The sequence below is a fragment of the Salvia splendens genome, chromosome 6 (genome assembly GCF_004379255.2).
Source record: "Salvia splendens isolate huo1 chromosome 6, SspV2, whole genome shotgun sequence".
Taxonomy (NCBI): Eukaryota; Viridiplantae; Streptophyta; class Magnoliopsida; order Lamiales; family Lamiaceae; genus Salvia; species Salvia splendens.
This window is the reverse complement of record NC_056037.1, coordinates 24968838-24979587: the sequence shown is the minus strand read 5'-3', so window position 1 is coordinate 24979587 and position 10750 is coordinate 24968838. Positions and strand designations below refer to the sequence as shown.

At 38.1% G+C, this 10750-nt stretch overlaps 1 long non-coding RNA gene across 1 annotated transcript; it reads right to left on the bottom strand.

Moving 5' to 3' along the window:
• Positions 1-9339: 9339 nt before the first annotated feature.
• LOC121807300 lies at positions 9340-10483 on the bottom strand. The gene is made up of 2 exons (XR_006051793.1): positions 9703-10483; positions 9340-9629 (listed from the first exon to the last, which is right to left on the bottom strand). It is a non-coding gene; the product is annotated as an uncharacterized LOC121807300 (long non-coding RNA).
• Between the last annotated feature and the right edge of the window lie 267 nt (positions 10484-10750).

Sequence of the window (10750 nt, the reverse complement as noted above, 5' to 3'; positions counted from 1 at the left end):
CATCCAAAGCATCACGCTCAACCAAGGAAAGTGAGGTATGTTTTAAGTTGTTGATGAAATGTGTGAACGATGTATAAAATTGACGATATGATGAGGATGTTTTGGGCAAAAGAATGCATGAGCATGTAATTACTTGATGATGTGATGTTATTTTCATGTTGAAATTAGAGAATAAATGATATGATTACATACATATGTTGAATGTGAGCATGATGATTTAAACGCGTGTATTATGGGTGAAAACAATATTGTGATAGTGTGAACATGTGGAATATGAGCATGAATTGAGAAGATGATTTAAGCACGTGTTGTATGTTTGAATGTGATATTGTTATGGTATAATTATGTGAGACATGAGCAAGATTGGCCTGATGACTTAAGTATGTGCTATGTGTGTGAAAGTGTTATGACGTAAGCATGTGATTATGGGAAGATGGCGTGTTTTACATGAAAGATGGAAATTAATGAGTTGTTTTGAGAATGTTGAAATTTTTTTGAGAAAAGATGAGTAATCTAAAAATGTTGTTTCAAACATATATGTAAAGTGCATGAGTGTTTTGTTTGGAATGTAAATGTGTTATGAGTTTTGCAATATTAATGACTAGTTGTTCTAGTGGGAAAAATATTTATGTTGTGGAAAGTTGTTGGAACTTTTTGAAAAAAAAATATCTTTGAACTTTAAATGAAAATATGTTAGTTCTTTCTTTTGAGAAAATTAATTGATCAATGGAAAATGGTGTGTTTATGAATTGTTCAAAAAAAAATGAGTTTCAACAAAAAAAAATTTACTTCGTTTGGAAAATTGAGCTGTGGAAGTGTGATGTTATGTATGTTATGAGGTGTGAGGTATGATGTGTTATTCTATGGAATGTTTTATACGACTGATGAAAGTTGATGCGAAATTACGATTTAGTTTGAGTCAAAACTTTTACTTTAAAAGTGAGATGTGGAAAATTTTTAGGAAAGTGTGAAAGTGTAAAGAAATTTTGTTTCAAAAGTTTTGAATATAATGTGAAGTTCGAAAGTGTTTTGCTATGGGATGTGAAAATGTGGTGTTTTTATCTTGAGGTATGAATGACGTAAATTGAAGTAGATGATGATCTATGAGATGATGAATTGTGTTGTGAACTTAGAGTACCTAAAATATAAGCCTAGTTGACCGCGCGAATCGTAGTTCTAAGTTGAAAACTTAACAATTGTTTTTCCGAGCAATGAAACGTACGAGAATATGAGAGTTTAGGCAAACGCTTAAGTCAAGGTGCGAGACAAGAAGAACCGATGCTAAGAGATATTTTCATGCAACGACGAGCGATCATACTCGCGATTTAAATTAGTATAGTGTAATCTTGCATAAGTGGCAATGTAACGCCCGACTTTTCCCTATTCCTTTAAGTTGTTTTTGGATTACTGTCGAATTCTTTTAGCCAACTATCGTTCCGTTTTATTTTGAGAGCCTATGGAATTTTTTTTTAGAAGCTGAAATATTAAATAATTATTCTATTCCTCCTATAGTCAAATTTAAGTCAAATAAATATCTCACAATCCCATTACTATATGATTTTCTCCATATCTCCTTCTCTCCTTAAAAATCTCCAACCAAATACTCTCTGTTAAATCTATTTATACTTTTCCTCCCACAATCTCAGCAACCTACCGTTCTTGTAGTTTTCTTCCCTTCCAACAAAGGTAATTTATGTTCAATCACATGAATAGGAACCCCCATATTTTGATTCCATAATATAAATTCTTGAAATCACAGTTGAGAAGAAATAGTAAGAGTAAGAGAACCGAGAGTCCCCCAAATTGTTTTCCTGCAACTCCTTGCAACAAAGGTATACACTTCTTCCACCCCATTCCTATTCCATTCTTGTGCATCTCATGAAATCTGAAATAAATCTCTAATCGAGTAAATCGAAGCAACCGAATTAAGAACCGGACATAACTAAATCAAGAACGAACCTTTAATTGGAAAACGTGGCTGTTTCGGGGTGGAATCGTGGCTGCCGGGGCAGGTGCGGTCTCAGCAGACAACAACGGGGCGGCAACAGCGGTACGAACCGCAACACGGCAGGGGCTCTCCACCCTGTTGACTGACGGTGGGCGACCTCGAAGCAGCGACGAAATTCGTGTATGCTTGAGTTAAAATTGGGAGAGAGATGAAACAGAGAGAAAGAAGGCAGTAGGCGTAAAATTCTGGGAATTAGAGTTTTTGCCATCCTTCTATTTTATAATTTTTGAAATAGCATGTGAAGGGGGAGTATACGTAGAGTGTGAGCATACAATTCCTTTTCTTCCTTTTTGGGTCAGCATCTTACTTTTGAATTGGGTTTTTTTTAAATAATTGCTTATGGATTGGAATGGGGTATACAGTACGTGTATTTCTTTAATTGGTTTTACTTCTTTAATGGGTTTATCAATTTAATATTGTGAATCTTGGATTTAAAATGGAAGTGAGGGAGTATATATGCAGTACGTGTAAATAAATGGGAGTACATTATTTCTTTCTTTTGGGCCTCTTAATTTATTTGGTTTGGGCTTGTTTCTAATATAATCGGTTGAGGTGTGAGCGGCCGAAATTAATCGAAAACATTTAAGCCTTTGATTGGAAAAATTTTATAATCTTGAACAAGAAAAATAATTGAAGACATAGGATGCATCCATCTTATTTATTTATTTTGAAAGTGTGTTGATTTATGTACTATGTAAATTCTAAAGGTGATATCTCGCAAGTGAATTGTGATCGCAAGGGAAAGAAAATAATTTCGGATTAAGCAATCGAGGTGGGCTTTCTTTTTAAATATAGGCAATGCCCTAAGTATATTTTTATGTGAAAATGATATGAATATTTATCATGCCGTGTTTTGTTTTATTCTATGGAACCTATCTGATGTGGCTTTTGCCATCAATGGATAATCGAATTCGGGTCTGTCTAGGGAGTGAGTCCCTATTCAGGCTAGTGTACACCTATGGAGATCGTGAGCCGTCTTTTGGGTCGGCCGGTCTAGTGACTTGGAATGTGACCACGTTCCTTGTCATCAATGGATCAGATATGGTAGACATCTATGGGAAAATGACTGCAGTCACGAGTTTTACGATGGAAATGATTTTAGTGTCTTGTGCGATTTCTAAAGTTAAAACCCAAAGGTCACTCAATGGTGGCATGATAAATACTTTTTATAAAATGTTCTCGGCATGAGCCCACTGAGTGCATCAAGTACTCAGCCCTGCTTTTCTTTTAAAAATTGCAGGTTGAGCGTGACAGGTGCGGTGGGTGTTGAGCAAGACCGTTGAAGAAATTTAAGTGTGTAGAATGTGTCATGTCTTCATACGTGGCATATTCATTCTCTCAAATGCTTCCGCTAAGTAGTTGTTCTTCTTTTGAGTTCTTGTATCGTTGAGATAGTATTCATTCTTGAGTTGTTAATTGTTGAGATACTCTGATTTTTATTCGAGCTATTCCCATTTGTTTCGAGCTATGGTCGAGTTGCGTTGTTTTCCCCTTTCTTACCCGCTTCTTTAATCCTCCCCTAGTCGCGATCAACCGTGTTTTTTATCCTTAGAAAATGCGGGCGTGACAAAGTGGTATCAGAGCAATTTTTCTTTCCGCTCTGGACCCGAGAGTCTTTTTCAGTCTTAGTCTTGACTTGTTTCGCTAGACTAAAATAATAGTGATAATAATAATAATGATAATAATAATTATGCATTGAAGGCTCAACATCCCGCTTCGCCACGCTCAATCAAGAAAGAGGTAATTTATTTTATGAAATTTTTTTTTTTAAGAAAGTTTTCTGGAAATGAGATGAGAAGAGCTATGGTTATGAAAACAAAGTATGTTTTACTATGGGATAGATGAGCTATGGTATATATATATGTGTGTGTGTGTTTTGCGAGAAGATGAAAATCTATGGTGATAGAAAGATGTATGTTATGCAATGGGGTGATTTATCTTTAAGGAAAAAAATTGATCAATGGAAATACTGGGTTTATGAATTATTCGAAAATTTTTTAGTTTCGAGAAAAATAGTTTTAACTTTTTCGTTTGGAAAATTGAGCTATGGAAGTATGATGATATTTATGTTATGAGGTGCAAAATAAGATGCGTTATTCTATGGAGTGTTTTATACGATGGATGAAAGTTTATGCGAAAGTATATTTTAGTTTTGAGTCAAAACTTTTACTTTAAAAGTGAGATGTGGAAATTTTAGGAAAGTGTGAAAGAGTTTGAAGAAAGCTTTTGTGTCAAAATTTTATGAATGCAAATGTGAGGTGCGAAAGTGTTTAGCTATGAGATGTGAAAATGTTGTGTGTTTATCTTGTGGTATGAATGACGTTAATTGTGGAAGATGTCGAGATGAGAGATGATGAAGTATGTGGCGAACATAGAGTGCTTATGTTGTAGGCTAGATTGAATACACGCGAACCGTAGTTTTAAGTTGAGATAATCTATCACTTTCCCGAGTGACAAAAATGAACGAGAATCTGAAAGTGTGGGGCGAATCCCTAATTTATCAAAAATACGAGGCAAGGAAAATCGAAGAATGAGAAGAGAAGTCAGTATTATGGTGTATGAAAAGATATGAAAGTGGTGAAGTTGGAATATGAACAATCGTACTAACTCGTGTGCCTATGAAACAGAATGCCACCGAGACGTGGACGTGGAGATGGACGTGGACGTGGTCCACGAGTAGGGCGCAATGGGGAGGAACGGTCCGAGGAGAGTGTTGGAAATCAACCCCCGCCACCACCACCACCCCCACCCCCACCTCCACCTCAAGAAAAAGGATACATCAAGACATTTTTGAAGCAAAACCCCCCACAGTTTGATGGACTTGGAGAGCCACCAAAGGCAGAGGCCTGGATACGCGCCCTCGAGCGTATATTCGAGTTTATGGAGTGCACAGATAGGGAACGTCTCGCTTGTGTGAATTTTCAATTAACTGGGCCTGCCAATTTTTGGTGGGATACTAAGCGAAGAACAATGAACCCCGCACGCCGTGAGGCCCTGACATGGAATGAATTCAAGGAGGAGGTGTACAACAAGTACATTCCCATGAGCTACAGACGGGCAAAGATAGTTGAGTTCCACACCCTAAAATAAGGAAGTATGACGGTGACAGAGTACGACCGTGCTCTTTGTGAAATGACCTGATATGCACCCGAGTTGGTAGACACAGATGAGAAAATGGCCGAAAAATTTCGTTCTGGTCTTAGACACGAAATAAGGGTAGCCGTGGCCAGCCGTAGAGGAGTTACATACTCCGAGATTTTGAGTTGCGCTTTAGATGTGGAAGAGGCACTGCCTAAGGATGAGACGGTAGCGAATCCTACACCACCAACACCACAGCAACAACATAACTCTCGAGACAAGAGGAAATGGGATGGGGATCAGGGTCCATATGAAAATAAGAGGCAACAACATATCCAGACTGCTCCCAATCAGAGGGGTAATTTCCGACCTAGGATTCCTCCATGCACTATATGCTTTAGGAACCACCGTGGAGAGTGTAGACTCAAGTTTGATGGATGCAACAACTGTGGTGGAAATGGTCATTTCTCTAGAGATTGCCCAAGTAAGAATGTTGGAGTAGGTGTAAGGTAAAACGACCAAGGACCACGCCCACAACTTCAAGCAATTCAAGCCGACCCTAGAGGAGACCTAGCTCCACCCCCAAACCAATTTTAACATTGTGGTTGCGAGAAATACGCTTGCGAATTTGAAGATGAGATGAGAGTACTAAGGAACCGTTTAGTTATATTTCTTTTTATTTTTATTTTTGCAAATTTCGGGACGAAATTTTTGTTAAGATGGATAGATTGTAACGCCCGACTTTTCCCTATTCCTTTAAGTTGTTTTTGGATTACTGTCGAATTCTTTTAGCCAACTATCGTTCCGTTTTATTTTGAGAGCCTATGGAATTTTTTTTTAGAAGCTGAAATATTAAATAATTATTCTATTCTTCCTATAGTCAAATTTAAGTCAAAGAAATATCTCACAATCCCATTACTATATGATTTTCTCCATATCTCCTTCTCTCCTTAAAAATCTCCAACCAAATACTCTCTGTTAAATCTATTTATACTTTTCCTCCCACAATCTCAGCAACCTACCGTTCTTGTAGTTTTCTTCCCTTCCAACAAAGGTAATTTATGTTAAATCACATGAATAGGAACCCCCATATTTTGATTCCATAATATAAATTCTTGAAATCACAGTTGAGAAGAAATAGTAAGAGTAAGAGAACCGAGAGTCCCCCAAATTGTTTTCCTGCAACTCCTTGCAACAAAGGTATACACTTCTTCCACCCCATTCCTATTCCATTCTTGTGCATCTCATGAAATCTGAAATAAATCTCTAATCGAGTAAATCGAAGCAACCGAATTAAGAACCGGACATAACTAAATCAAGAACGAACCTTTAATTGGAAAACGTGGCTGTTTCGGGGTGGAATCGTGGGCAGGTGCGGTCTCAGCAGACAACAACGGGGCGGCAACAGCGGTACGAACCGCAACGACGGCAGGGGCTCTCCACCCTGTTGACTGACGGTGGGCGACCTCGAAGCAGCGACGTAATTCGTGTATGCTTGAGTTAAAATTGGGAGAGAGATGAAACAGAGAGAAAGAAGGCAGTAGGCGTAAAATTCTGGAAATTAGAGTTTTTGCCATCCTTCTATTTTATAATTTTTGAAATAGCATGTGAAGGGGGAGTATACGTAGAGTGTGAGCATACAATTCCTTTTCTTCCTTTTTGGGTCAGCATCTTACTTTGAATTGGGTTATTTCTTTAATTGGTTTTACTTCTTTAATGGGTTTATCAATTTAATATTGTGAATCTTGGATTTAAAATGGAAGTGAGGGAGTATATATGCAGTACGTGTAAATAAATGGGAGTACATTATTTCTTTCTTTTGGGCTTCTTAATTTATTTGGTTTGGGCTTGTTTCTAATATAATCGGTTGAGGTGTGAGCGGCCGAAATTAATCGAGAACATTTAAGCCTTAGATTGGAAAAATTTTATAATCTTGAACAAGAAAAATAATTGAAGACATAGGATGCATCCATCTTATTTATTTATTTTGAAAGTGTGTTGATTTATGTACTATGTAAATTCTAAAGGTGATATCTCGCAAGTGAATTGTGATCGCAAGGGAAAGAAAATAATTTCGGATTAAGCAATCGAGGTGGGCTTTCTTTTTAAATATAGGCAATGCCCTAAGTATATTTTTATGTGAAAATGATATGAATATTTATCATGCCTGTTTTGTTTTATTCTATGGAACCTATCTGATGTGGCTTTTGCCATCAATGGACAATCGAATTCGGGTCTGTCTAGGGAGTGAGTCCCTATTCAGGCTAGTGTACACCTATGGAGATCGTGAGCCGTCTTTTGGGTCGGCCGGTCTAGTGACTTGGAATGTGACCACGTTCCTTGTCATCAGTGGATCAGATATGGTAGACATCTATGGGAAAATGACTGCAGTCACGAGTTTTACGATGGAAATGATTTTAGTGTCTTGGGCGATTTCTAAAGTTAAAACCCCAAGGTCACTCAATGGTGGCATGATAAATACTTTTTATAAAATATTTTCGGCATGAGCCCACTGAGTGCATCAAGTACTCAGCCCTGCTTTTCTTTTAAAAATTACAGGTTGAGCGTGACGGGTGCGGTGGGTGTTGAGCAAGACCGTTGAAGAAATTTAAGTGTGTAGAATGTGTCATGTCTTCATACGTGGCATATTCATTCTCTCAAATGCTTCCGCTAAGTAGTTGTTCTTCTTTTGAGTTCTTGTATCGTTGAGATAGTATTCATTCTTGAGTTGTTGATTGTTGAGATACTCTGATTTTTATTCGAGCTATTCCCATTTGTTTCGAGCTATGATCGAGTTGCGTTGTTTTCCCCTTTCTTACCCGCTTCTTTAATCCACCCCTAGTCGCGATCAACCGTGTTTTCTATCCTTAGGAAATGCGGGCGTGACAGGCAACATGATGGAGATGATCTTCATACCCTGCTAAGGAGCACGAGGATGATAACAATGTCCTACGAGGATTGTCATTATGACATGCAGAGGATTTTATGAAGATATGGATTCCGACTATCATTATTAGATGCAATGACATGAAGAATCTCAACGTAGAATCCACAGTTCTTAGAGCGACGTTACCAGTCTCGGCTTGCGAAAGATGAACGAGGGAGTGCGACTTTAATAGCTAGAACAAACTATTATAATCAACAGTTCTTACTTGGGTTCTATGAAGTTATCTTTTAGGACCTTTCAAATAGCCGTGAGCCACTGTCTATTTAACAGATGTTTCATTCATCCCTTGCAAGTGAGGCATATTATTTCTTTTCCTCCATTGAGTCACAACTCACTTTCAGTTCTTGGAAAGTGGTATTGCCTTCATAACTTCGGACACCTGGATTGATTGTAGTCTTCTTTGATCTATTATTTATACAACAATATTTTGACTTTGTGAGCCTTTGCTGTTGAACTTCATTCCTAAGACTGCTTGCAATAATGTCCTTCAATACGATCACGTTTGGCAGACATGTTTTCTGTGGGATATTTCTCTTGGAACTTTTGTTCAACTTTTTATTTGGTCACCATGTCTATGTCAAGTTCTTTCTTACAGAGTGAAATTCTTTTGGTTCAGTTCCACTATATGTATCCTTTCCATAATAGAACCTTTCTTTCTACAAAATGAAGTTAAGGCCTACATTTTGTACCTTGCCTTAACAAACTTAATACACTTGATTTTTTTTCAAAAGCCCCTTTGACTTTGGTTGTCTTTCACAAACTTATAAACCCGTGAATCTATCATTCCATATTAAGATTTTCGTTGAACCATGATCTGTACTGCTTTGTGACAACTGCCTACATTTCTCAATCCTTACGCAACTAATCCTTTTTATCCTCAACTCTTTAAGTAATTATCCATTGATGTGTGGACCTTCCAAATTTGGTCGAACAACTGAATTATCTTTTGGTAGCCTACTATGAAAATTGACATTTATTTGATTTCATCTCATATTCATGACCTATCTTATGTTATTTCAAGCTCCGTGGGGATGATCATAACCAATTGTTATATTTCAAAATCGGTTCATATCCAAGTTAAGACTGTTTGTGTAACGTCCGTACTTTTTATAGTGCTTGGCGCATATAAATCGAGGAACACTCGAGGAATTTATATTTGGAACAACACCAAATATAAGTGGTTGCGTTGGACGATTTTAATCGTTGTGAAGATAAGATAACGAATTAATTAAAGTTTCCGCGAATTTTTAATTATTGAAGGAAATGCGAGAATGTAAAGTATATATATACTTGGGCTTCTCAAATAAAAATTTGAGTCCAATATTCTTATAAGAAAAAAATGGTTTTGGGCCATAACAATAAAAAAAAGTCTAACAAATAAATAATTATACAAATTTGGGCTTTGTAACTAAATGAGCCCAAAATAAATTTAATTAAAGTTGTGGGAAATGTTTTTGAGCCCAATTCATTTCCAAAAATGTGGGTGCAAGCCCAAAGTCTTTTTCTTCTTCTTCCTTCTCCCCTCTTGGCCGATTCTCTCCACCATGAGACTCTCCATTTTTCAACTTCTTCACTCTCCATCTTCCACAATAAATTCTGCAAATCAAAGGTCATACATTAATACAAAAATTCCTTCACGTATCCCATCCCCTAACTCCTCACAATATACTTTTCAAGCAAAAAAACCAGTGAGAGAGAGGGAGAGCCAAGAGAGCCGAGATTGAGAGAGTGGGAGAAATCTGCTGCCATTTTGTTTTCTCATACGAGCCAAGAAAACGGACCTGCCAATTTCGCAGTCAAAGTTATAGCAACGAAGGTATAAATCCCTTTCCTTTTGATCGATGTTATTCCTATCATGTTCATCATACATCACTCCCACTCATAATTTCAGTCAACAATCAAGCTCCAACAATCGAACATAACCAATTGAACACCCATCACAGAGTAATTGAAAATTTAAAATGAAAGGACATAGCTTTGTAAAAGAACTTATCTGTTCGGTTGTAATCGGGGTTGTTCGGGTTAGTTCCGGAACGTTTCGGGGTCTGCGGTGATGTTTCGGGGCGGAACAGCGGCGTCTGACGGCGATGGCACTGCGTCTTCTACCGCGGCCTGACCCGGCGGTGGACATGAGGAGGACCGCAGCGGCTGGCGAAGCTACAGCAGCACCGTCATGACAGAAGCGGCGACGTCAAGCGACGTCGGCGGCGAACCGGCGAAAAGGACGACGACCGATCTGGATGCGCGACAGCAGCATCTCCCGTCGGCAAGCGACGGCGACTGCACAGCAGCGACCGTCGGCGAGCAGCGGTGACGTCAACGCCATGGATCCCTCGGTAGAATTGATTCGTCGATCCCGTGGTGAGATGGGAGACGACGACGAAGAATCTGGGGACTTCTTTAATTGTTTGTTGCAAAAGAGAATTAGAAAGATAGAGAGAGGAGGAGGAGAGGTGAGGCGTGAAGGAGGAAGGAAATAAATTTGGGCCTCTCCTTTGTTTTCTTTAGAAAGTGGGCCTATTAAATTAAAATGGAATGTTTTGGTTAGTTGGGCTCCAATTAATTTTGTTGGGCTTTAAAACTTTAATTGGAGATAAAAGGTGGGGAAATAAGTCTTGGGCCTTCTAATTAAATCCTTGGGCCGATAATTTAATCGTGGGGAATTATTTATTTAATTCTCGGAATAATTCAAAGTACGAAATAAGTATAATTGCAAA